At 44.0% G+C, this 11,774-nt stretch overlaps 1 non-coding gene across 1 annotated transcript; it reads right to left on the reverse strand.

Annotated features, from left to right (window-relative positions):
• Positions 1-11,411: 11,411 nt before the first annotated feature.
• On the reverse strand, positions 11,412-11,518 carry LOC118480088. Its single transcript, XR_004861724.1, has one exon. It is a non-coding gene; the product is annotated as a small nucleolar RNA R71 (small nucleolar RNA).
• Between the last annotated feature and the right edge of the window lie 256 nt (positions 11,519-11,774).

Genomic DNA, 11,774 nt, shown 5'->3' on the forward strand with positions numbered 1-11,774 from the left:
AAAGACTGACTGTTATCAGAGTCCCAGTCAGCACTCCTCAGGCAGCCACAGGCAGGGTGGATATCGAGGGAACCTCCCAAAGTGTAACAACTGCAACAGACACCACAGTGGCCAGTGTAACAAAGGTCGCTGTCAAAGATGCCTCAAGATGGGTCATGAGGCCAAAGATTGTAGAAGCCCTCGGCCTGCGAACCAGAATCAGCAGCAGCCTCAAGCACAGCAGAATCAACAACAGGGCAACAAAGGATGTTTTCATTGTGGCGCAGAAGGGCACTTCAAAAGGTATTGTCCTCAGCTAAACAGGAACCAGAACAACAACAATAACAACAATCAGGGAAATGGCAACAACAACAATAATGGTGGGAACAACAACGGCAATGAAGCAAGGGGTCGTGCATTTGTGTTCGGGCAGGGTGATGCCAGAAATGATCCCAACGTAGTTGTGGGTAAGTTTCTTCTCGACGATATTTATGTTACTGTTTTGTTTGATTCGGGTGCGGATACGAGTTATATGTTTTTGAAAATGAATGAATTGTTAAAACGTACACCAACACCCCTAAACACCAAACATGTCGTAGAACTAGCAAATGGTAAAAGTGTAGAAGCCACGCATGTAGTTAAGGGTTGTAACATCGTTCTAGCGGGTCAGGCTTTCTCGATTGATCTTATTCCAATAGTTCGGGGTAGTTTTGACATCGTCATCGGCATGGATTGGTTATCCAAGCAGCAGGCAGAGATCCTATGTAAGGAGAAGATAATATGTATTCCTCGTTTGGGTAAGGAACCTCTCGAAGTTCAAGGCGACAAGAGTGGTGCTGTGGTTGGCATCATCTCTTTCTTGAAGGCTCAGAAATGTTTACGAAAGGGTCATACTGCCATTTTGGCACTTGTTACAGATGCATCGGCGAAAGAGAAAAGGATAGAGGATATTCCAGTTGTACGCGAATTTCCTCAAGTGTTTCCTGAAGACTTACCTGGTTTACCGCCTCATCGTCAAGTCGAGTTTCAAGTCGAGCTAGCTCTAGGAGCAGCACCTATAGCCCGCGCACCTTATCGTTTAGCTCCAACGGAACTGGAAGAACTGTCTAAGCAACTACAAGAGCTCTTGGATAAGGGCTTCATTCGTCCAAGCTCTTCTCCTTGGTGAACTCCAGTGCTATTTGTGAAAAAGAAGGATGGCACTTTCAGAATGTGCATTGATTACCGCGAATTGAACAAAGTCACAGTGAAGAACCGTTATCCTCTTCCACGTATCGACGACTTATTCGACCAGTTGCAAGGGTCGAGTTACTATTCCAAGATCGATTTAAGGTCAGGGTATCATCAGCTGAGAGTCCGGGATGAGGACGTCTCCAAGACAGCATCCAGAACTCGCTACAGTCACTACGAGTTTCTTGTCATGCCATTTGGGTTAACGAACGCGCCTGCCGTATTTATGGATCTAATGAACAGGGTGTGCAAACCCTATCTTGACAAGTTCGTCATTGTCTTCATCGACGACATTCTGATCTACTCCAAGAGTCAGGAGGAACACGAGCAGCACTTACGTCTTATCTTGGAACTTCTTCGAAAGGAGCAACTGTACGCAAAGTTTTCAAAATGCGACTTCTGGCATCCTGAACTCCACTTCTTAGGCCATGTGGTGAACAGGGATGGGATTCATGTCGATCCATCCAAGGTAGATTCGATCAGGAATTGGCCTGCACCGCGTACACCAACGGAAATACGCCAATTCTTGGGTCTGGCGGGGTATTACAGACGATTTATTAAAGACTTCTCCAAGATCGCACAGCCGCTTACAATGCTGACACAGAAAGGTGTTACCTATCGTTGGGGTAATACACAAGAAACTGCTTTTCAGTACCTGAAGGATAGATTATGCAGCGCGCCTATTCTCTCATTGCCAGAGGGCACGGATGATTTTGTGGTCTATTGTGACGCATCGATACAGGGGCTTGGTTGTGTATTGATGCAGCGTGATAAAGTTATCGCTTATGCCTCACGTCAACTTAAAGTTCATGAACGGAACTATACGACGCACGATCTGGAGCTGGGAGCTGTTGTTTTCGCGCTTAAGATATGGCGACACTACCTGTACGGTACCAAGTGCACTATTTACACCGATCACAGGAGTCTCGAGCATATCTTCAAGCAGAAGGAATTGAACATGCGTCAACGACGATGGGTCGAACTGCTTAATGATTACGAATGCGCCATCAAGTACCATCCAGGCAAAGCCAATGTTGTGGCCGACGCCCTCAGCCAGAAAGACACTCTACCTAGGCGTGTACGAGCTTTGCAGCTCACTATTCAGTCTGATCTTCCTGCACAAATTCGAGATGCTCAGGTGGAAGCATTGAAACCAGAAAACGTAAAGGCTGAAGCTTTGCGTGGCTCAAGGCAACGATTAGAACAAAAGGAAGACGGCGCCTACTATGTAACAGGGCGTATTTGGGTACCACTATACGGCGGTTTACGAGAACTTGTGATGGATGAAGCTCATAAGTCTCGCTACTCGGTACATCCAGGTTCGGATAAAATGTACCACGACATCAGAACTACATACTGGTGGCCTAGCATGAAAGCCCTCATCGCAACATACGTCGGCAAATGTTTGACTTGTGCGACAGTCAAGACAGAGTACCAGAAACCCTCAGGCCTACTTCAGCAACCCAGGATACCACAGTGGAAATGGGAAGAAATTTCCATGGATTTTGTTACTGGCCTACCCAGATCCCAGCGTGGGAATGATACTATATGGGTGATCGTGGACCGACTCACCAAGTCTGCACACTTCCTGGCTATTAAGGAAACGGATAAGTTCTCCACTCTCGCAGACGTTTATCTTAAAGAAGTTGTTTCGAGGCACGGGGTGCCCACCTCCATCATTTCAGATCGAGATGCACAAAGCGTTTGGCTCTCGTTTAGACATGAGTACAGCTTATCACCCTCAGACGGATGGGCAGTCTGAGCGCACGATTCAAACTCTAGAAGACATGCTTCGGGCGTGTGTTATCGATTTCGGCAACAGCTGGGAAAAACACCTCCCTTTAGTGGAGTTTTCGTACAATAACAGTTACCACACCAGCATACAAGCCGCTCCATTCGAGGCATTGTACGCGACGTAAATGCCGGTCACCTCTCTGTTGGGCAGAGGTGGGGGATAGTCAGATTACAGGTCCAGAAATGGTAGTTGACGCTACTGAACGAATAGCACAGATACGACAACGCATGGCGGCAGCTCGTGATCGCCAGAAAAGCTACGCTGACCTACGCAGAAAACCGCTCGAGTTCCAAGTTGGGGATCGAGTGCTACTCAAAGTCTCACCCTGGAAGGGTGTGGTTAGATTTGGTAAACGAGGCAAGCTCAATCCACGGTATGTGGGACCATTCGAAATCACTGAAAGAATAGGCAAGGTAGCCTACAGACTAAACCTACCAGCTGAACTCGGTGCAGTTCACAATGTATTTCACGTGTCGAATCTGAAAAGGTGCCTGTCAGATGAGACCCTCATAATTCCTTTTAAGGAACTCACTATCGACGAGCGGTTGCAGTTCGTCGATGAGCCAGTTGAAATCACGGACCGGGATGTTAAGGTCCTCAAAAGCAAGAGAATCCCTCTTGTTCGAGTTCATTGGAACTCCCGACGTGGCCCAGAGTACACCTGGGAACGCGAAGACCAAATGAAAGAAAAGTACCCCCAGTTATTCGAAACCAATGCAACCACTACTGAGACTGAAGCTGCTACTGCGGAATTTCGGGACGTAATTCCAAATCAACGGGGGGGTGATGTGACACCCCAGGAAAACCAGTAAACGATACAACTTACCTAGCTTCCTCAGTAACCGCATGCTAAATTTCGGGACGAAATTTCTTTCAAGTTGGGGATAATGTGACAACTCGAATTTCCAAGATTTCCTATTTAGCATTTATTGCACGTTCATTTATTATTTAGTGTTTATTTGCACAATTGATTGCTTTCGAATTGTATACGTTTTTATGCAAGGAATCGTATTGTGTGATTGTGCATGGTTGTTTGTTAATTGTGAAAGACTTGGTAAATATATGAACTTGGTGGTGAAACTATGAAATTGTTATGAGATGGTGTGCATGTGTAAAATATGATACTTAGGGAGGTAGAGGGTAATTAGTGAAATCTTAGAGATACTTAACCCTAATCCCTTTTTCACTAATCATTCTCACAAAAATCCAAAGCACGTACTTCACATTCTCTGGCAATCATCACATCATCATTGGCAAGCTATCCATCACTTTGGATTTCCACATTTTCTCTAGAATCAACACAAGGTAAATGATTATTGTTTATTGATTGTTTGATTGTATCAATCCTTGATTATTAGAATACTTGTAAACCCTAGCTTTGATATAATGGTTCTATGCCTTGATTGATTCTTGATGATCGTGTTATGATGATGATTAGTCGTGAAATCATTTGTTGTATGATGATGTTAATTGTTGAATTGGTTTCTGCCATGTAATACACGAACTAGGGTTTCCAGATCGTATGAATTATAGAACGTAACTGATGAATGTGTAAAGTGTAACTGTTGCAATCACAAAGAACGCGTGATTGAATGTTTGTCTGAGGTTTGTGAATGAATGTAATTGTCTGAGTTTCATGACTCATATAACAGTCCGAACATTCAAAACCAACACAAGGGAGCCGAGTTTTAATACAAGAACGCATCTGTCTGAGTTTTTATGTTGCATAAGGATCCGAGTTTCCTTGTCACTTGTGCCATCCGAGTTTTAAACCCCCTCTAGTCCGACTTTCTTAACAGGGAAGCCCCCCCCACCTTTAGTCCGAGTTTTTATCATATGAAACATGTTGGTCCGAGTTTTGCGGACACACTAAGTGTCCGAGTTTTATATCAAACATCAAGGGTCCGATGTTTGAATTAAGGGGGGGTTCCGACTTTTAAACATGGAGTAGTGGTCCGACTTTTATGATATGTTATGTGGTTGTCCGAGTTTTGGCCCCCAACCCCAAAGTCCGACCTTTTAAACCCCCAACCCTTTGGTCCGAATTTTAACCCCAAACCCCCCATGAATCGGTCCGAGTTTCATCCATGAAACTCTTGTCCGAGTTTTGTTGCTAGGCACACATGAGATCCGAGTTTTTGTTAATAGTTATACGGTCCGAGTATGTTGATTTGTTAACGGAACCAAGTTAATAATGAATGAAATATGATGATCCCATCACCACTGTATGCATGATATTGAATGCTACTTATTGTATGATGTCTGTACATTACTGCATGTTACTGTAATTGCTGCATATAACTGTATGACTCCTTATGTGATTGTATAATACTGAAGGCAACTGCATGATCCTGCATGCGTGAACATCCTATGTGATAATTGCATGTACACAATAAACACACAAAAACACAGTTGCTTGATTTCTCATGACTTGTAAACCCTAATTTGATGCAAACACTTACATCGTATCATGTGCAGCATATCCTTGGTCGTGTGTAACGGACTTAGACATTTGATAAAGCCTAGAACATAGCATACCGAGCAAACCAAGGTGAGTTCACACCCTTACTAAGGCATGGGATTCCCAGGGTTGGGAATGGGATTGAAGGAATAAGGTTGAATAGATTCATACTGACACTACCACTAGACTACCATACCAGCGTCCTCGGTTGTGCAGGACACATACGTAAACCTACGTGTGCTTATACTACTTACTGTCCTCGGTTGTGCAGGACACATGCGTAAAGCTCACATATGCATATGCTTCTTACTGTCCTCGGTTGTGCAGGACCCCTACGTAAAATCTACGTATACTTATACTTACTACTATCCTCGGTTGTGAAGGATACTCACGTAAAACCTACGTGTATTTATACTTACTACTATCCTCGGTTGTGAAGGATACTTACGTAAACCTACGTAAAGCTTGTACGTACTACTGTTCTCGGTTGTGAAGAACACTTATGATTACGAATAGTCTAGTGGTTATACAACATGGGAAGCCCCCACCAATAGAACATACTATCGGCCCAGTAGAGCCACATGTTACAAACGAATATACTTTTACGCATTTACTTTCTGTGAACTCGCTCAACTAGTTGTTGATCCTCTGTTACATGCCTTGCAGGTCGTTAGATACATGGAGCTTGCACAGGGAGGAGCTGGTCGTTGTGGGCTTGGATCGTGATTGATTTGTTAAACACTTATGACATTTGGATACTTTATTATGATGGGTTTTAATTATACGCTTCCGCTAAACAGTGATAACTAACTTATGTTTTGAAACACCTTTCATATGGATTTGGTTTGGTTTATTGGCAATTACTTTTACTATATATATTGTTCTATATGATTGGTGGCTTGATCCTGGTCAGTCACGCTCCCAAGCGGTGATACTCCGCAGGTGGATTTTGGGGGTGTGACAATTACGATGCCTCGAACCTTGGTCTTGGTTGTGTTCTCATGCAACGAGACAAGGTTATCGCCTACGCATCTCGTCAACTCAAGATCCACGAGAAGAACTATACAACCCACGACATCGAGCTAGGCGCAGTTTTTTTTGCATTGAAGATTTGGCGACACTACCTTTATGGTACAAAGTGTACGGTCTTCACCGACCATAGGAGCCTACAACAAATCTTCAGCTAGAAAAAACTTAATATGCGTCAACGCCGATGGGTAGAACTTCTCAACGATTACGATTGTGAGATCCGTTACCATCCTGGCAAAGCAAATGTCGTTACCGACGCTCTAAGCCGACGGAGCTATTTGCATAGCACTCTCAATGTTCAAGCCCAGCATCATCTCGAAACTCTCATTCGCGAAGCCCAACATGCATGCTTTACCGAGCGTACTTTGAAGAAGGAAAGGATTCGCAACAATGGAGCCCAGTTAGTGAATAAATCGAATGGGATATTCCATTATCTGGACCGAATTTGGATCCCTAAGCGGACCGATTTACGATAGATTTTGATGGACGAAGCCCACAAGTCTCGATATTCTATTCATCCCGGTGTCGATAAGATGTACCAGGACCTTCGCTACAAGTACTGGTGGTCGGGCATGAAGAGAGATATCGCTCTCTATGTTTGAAGTGCCCGACTTACTTGAAAGTCAAGGCCAAGCATCAAAGACCCTCTGGCTTACTTGAACAACCTGCGATCCCTATGTGGAAGTGGGAAAGTATAGCTATGGACTTCATAACGAAACTTCCGCACACGCCATCAGGTGACGACAGCATCTGGGTTATCGTTGACCATTTGACCAAATCTGCTCATTTTCTGCCAATACGAGAAGACTTTAAGGTGGAAAGATTAGCCCGGATCTACACTAATGAGATCATTTGTAAACATGGAACACCTCGCGACATCATCTACCACCGCGATGGTCGGTTTACCTCGCGTCTGTGGGAAACGTTTCAAGCTGCTCTCGGTACTACGCTTAATCTAAGTACCGCATTCCATCCCCAAACCGACGGTCAGACTGAAAGAACGATTCATACCCTTGAAGACATGCTCCGTTCGTGTGTCATAAATTTCGGTGGTAATTGGGACGCTTACCTGCCTTTAGTCGAATTCTCGTATAATAACAGTTGTCATTCCAGCATTCAAATGGCACCGTTTGAGGCTTTATATGGAAGAAAATGTCGATCGCCAAATGTATGGCACGAGATCGGTCACTCGCAATTAACCGGTCCTGAGCTACTGCAAGAAAGGACTGACAAGATGCTCCAAATTCGAGACAACCTGCTGAAAGCTCAGAGTCGTCAGAAAAGTTACGCCGATAGACGATGCAAGCCCCTTGAATTTGACGTTGGCGACCATGTACTCCTAAATGTATCACCTTGGAAGGGTGTGGTCAGATTCGACAAGAAAGGAAAGCTCGCGCCTCGATATGTTGGACCCTTTAAGATTCTGGAAAGGATCGGGAAGTGGCCTACAGACTCGAACTACCGGAGGAACTTAGCAACGTTCACCCGACTTTCCATGTGTCTAACCTCGGAAAGTGTCTTGCTGAGCATGATTTACAAGTTCCTTTAGAGGATCTCCAAATAAACGAAACACTACACTTCGTGGAGAAGCCTGTCGAGATCATGGACCGACAAACCAAGCAGCTCAGGCGCTCACGCATTCCCATTGTGAAGGTTCGCTGGGAAGGCAAGCGAGGCGCAGAGTTCACTTGGGAACTCGAAAGCGACATGAAGGCGAAGTACCCACAATTGTTTGTTACGGCTAAAGCCTAATTTCGGGACGAAATTCCCTTAACAGGGGGAGGCTGTAACACCCCGTGTTTCGAAAGTCAAAGTCAACATTAAAGTCAAAGGAAAAGATTGCTAATTGCGATCTGTCACTCCTTGCTCAACTATTGTTATGACTTCTTTGACTTGTAGATAGTCTAATTACTTTGTTACGTTAGTTGTATTATGTTGAGTACTTGTTATAATCGCATGTATTTATCGCTTACCGCATCGCAATCGCATTCACAACTCGAATTATGCGTTCTGGATATTGTTTTACGTGTGTGTGCTACATATGTGTTACTTGTGCATGTTTATTACGTTATGTTGTGGTGATTAATCGAAACGCAATCGCAAAGCTATCGCAATCGAATCGCAAACGCTAAACGCAAGATATTTAGGATGATTGTATGTTAGATATAGTAGTTGGGATTAATGAGAAACGCTATCCTATCGCAAAACCCAACACGTGAATCGAAACATCAAAACTCGTCGCGCCGAACAATCGAATCGAGTGGCCGACCGATCGAGTGGCCAACTGATGTGCACAAAATGCAACATATAAACTACATCAATTGTGGCATAAAACTAACCTTTTTTTAGTACTAATGTTGCAATAAGTGTGTTTTTGTCTTTCTTTTGTATTTTCAGGATTAAATGAGCTCAAATGAACAAAAGAAGCAAAAAGGCAGCTAAATCTAACATAAATACAAGAAAAGGGACAAACGTGGCATGCCCGGCCTCCCCGACAGCATCTTCCCAGAAGGCTGAACACGCCCCATGCTCAATGAGCACGGGGGCGTGCCCAAGTGTCAGCAGAAAAGACAAAGTTGTAGAAGCTTCTATCACCCACCACGGGGTCGTGCTCAGCGGGCACGGAGCCGTGGTCAACTCTAAGATTCGCAGGATCTAGGGAAATCTTGATAGCACAAATACGCTTCTGCACACGTGGTCGTGCTCAGCGGACACGGGGGCGTGGTCAACTAATGTAGACAAACTGCAATTGATGAAGAACGAGAGAAGGATGGACATGGGGTCGTGCCCAATGGACACGGGGCCGTGCCCGAGCTTTTGTTCAGCCTATAAATAGGAGTGCTTGGATCACTTGCAACTCTTCCCTTGGCACACCACCTCTCTCACACTTCACCCACCACCCACCACCATCACAACACCATCATCCACCACCATCATCCATTATCCATCATAGAGTGTGTGAGTCGTCTCGGGATCCAAGATTGATCGTAAGAGTTCTTGACAATCAAAGGCCATGTTTGCCTAAGTCTCTTACATCACTTGGTGAAGACAAGCGTTTAGTGTAATACTTTTTATTTTCGATCTTTTCGCACTTTTTATTTGGTTATGTAGTAATGACTTTAATAACTAGTTTCTTATGTTGAAGGTGATTCTTCCTTATCGTTTGTCTGTGGTGTCTTGGCATTATTTTACTATCTATATAAAATAAAAGAATTTCACCATTCATATCTCCACGGTCTATATGGAGATATGTTGGCTACCTGGTCAGGGGTTAAGGGAACGGTTTGGTAAGAGTCTTGCCATTGTTCAGTGCATAGATCCTGCAAAGGACCTGGGTCAAATTTAGTAGGACCTCCTTCAATACCCACCGATATTGGATGGCGGGGGTCCAAACTCTTTGATCCCCTCATAAGTTAAACTACTATTAAAACTTTAACCCGACTACTTAGGACTGTATCCCTACTGACTCAGACTACTTAGCCGAGGGTAACTTCACCTTCAAAAGAGGGGCCTACCACATTATGCATTAATAACTTAATTAATTATCTTTCAATAATCCGACCCTTTAGGATTGTATCCTTGCTGACTCAAACTACTGGGTTGAGGGTAACGTCACCTTCAAAAGAGGGGCCTACTACAATAACTAAGATAATCTCTTAAACAATGCAAAAGTGCGGAAATAATCAAAGGTTACACTACACACGAGTCGGATCCAAGTGATTCATCTTGTCTATCTGTTTTTACTTTTGTTTTATTTTTCAGCATTTTAGTTAGTTTTATTTTTCTACTTTAAAACCTTTTCCTAACTTTTTGATTTGATTAGACGTTGAGGCTAAACCGGTACTAAAAGCTCTTGTGTCCTTGGACGACCTCGGTATCTTACCAACACTATACTACGTCCACGATGGGCGCACTTGCCCATATATGTGTTTAGTGTTAGTAAATATTGTGTTTTATAAATTTAAAACTTGGCTAAAAAGTGTAAAAGGGCTTAAAATATACACCTAAAACCTATCACACCTAACGCACATCAAGTTTTTGGCGCCGCTGCCGGGGACACAAGGATTTTAAGAAAGTTAGGAATCAACGGCCTAATCGTTTTTTCTAAATTTTCTGTTTTTTTAGGATTTTCTTAAATTTTTAGCTCCTGCAGAGCTCAGCACGGGCCATGCCTGGTCGGACACGGGCCGTGCCTAGCATTGTTACTGGCAGTTTTTATTTTCTGAGTTACAGAGGGCTGAGCACGAGGCCGTGTTGGTGCAACACGGGGCCGTGTCCAACTCCCCAGTAACAGGGATCCGGAAAACAATCACTGTATCTCCGACCACGGGCCCCCCCGTGGTGAACCTTCTGACCAACGTTCTTTTCTGTTTTTATTGCAGGACTTGGAACCCAGGCACCATAACTGGACTTTCTACATAGTGTATGAGCTCCAGTTCTAGTAGAGACATAAAAGAACCTCTAGAAGAACCCGAACGCTTTCTCAGAAAAAGACTTAAAGCTAAAAACCAAGAGAAAGTTTCGGGGGACCCACTTCCAATGGCAGACCAACGAACTCTCATGGATTACTTACGCCCCACCATAGGTAATCTAGGTGCCGCTATCAATGCACCGAATGTCGAAGACAACAACTTCGAACTTCGGCCACATTTGATACAAATGCTTCAAAACTCCGCAACCTTCCATGGGCTTGCGGATGAGGATCCTCATCTACATATTACTAATTTCTTAGAAATATGTGATACCTTTCGGATCAATGGAGCATCAAACGACGCCATCCGCCATCGTATGTTTCCATTTTCACTAAAAGACCGAGCTAAGGCTTGGCTCAACGCCCTCCCAGTTAGCTCGGTAACCACCTGGGATGAACTAGCCCAAAAGTTTATATATAAGTATTTCCCTCCTGCTAAAACGGCTAAACTAATGACTGAAATTAATACATATTCACAAGAGGATGGGGAATCCTTATATGAAACTTTGGAGAGGTTCAAGGAACTACTAAGAAAGTGTCCTCATCACGGTCTTGCTGTGTGGCAACAAGTATCCACTTTCTACAATGGGTTATTGCCACACACAAGACAAACACTTGACTCTAGCTCCGAGGACTTTTAGGTAATCGTCGCCGAAATGAAATTTACAATCAAATTGAGGAAATTGCTCAAACCAATTTTCAGTGGCACACTCCCCGAGGCAATAAATCTATTGCCCCGGGCGCCCATAAGGTTGATGAAAGCACTTCTTTACAAGCCCAAATCGAGGCCCTTTCTTCAAAAATCAAAA

The sequence above is a fragment of the Helianthus annuus genome, chromosome 6 (assembly GCF_002127325.2).
Source record: "Helianthus annuus cultivar XRQ/B chromosome 6, HanXRQr2.0-SUNRISE, whole genome shotgun sequence".
NCBI classification, from domain to species: domain Eukaryota; kingdom Viridiplantae; phylum Streptophyta; class Magnoliopsida; order Asterales; family Asteraceae; genus Helianthus; species Helianthus annuus.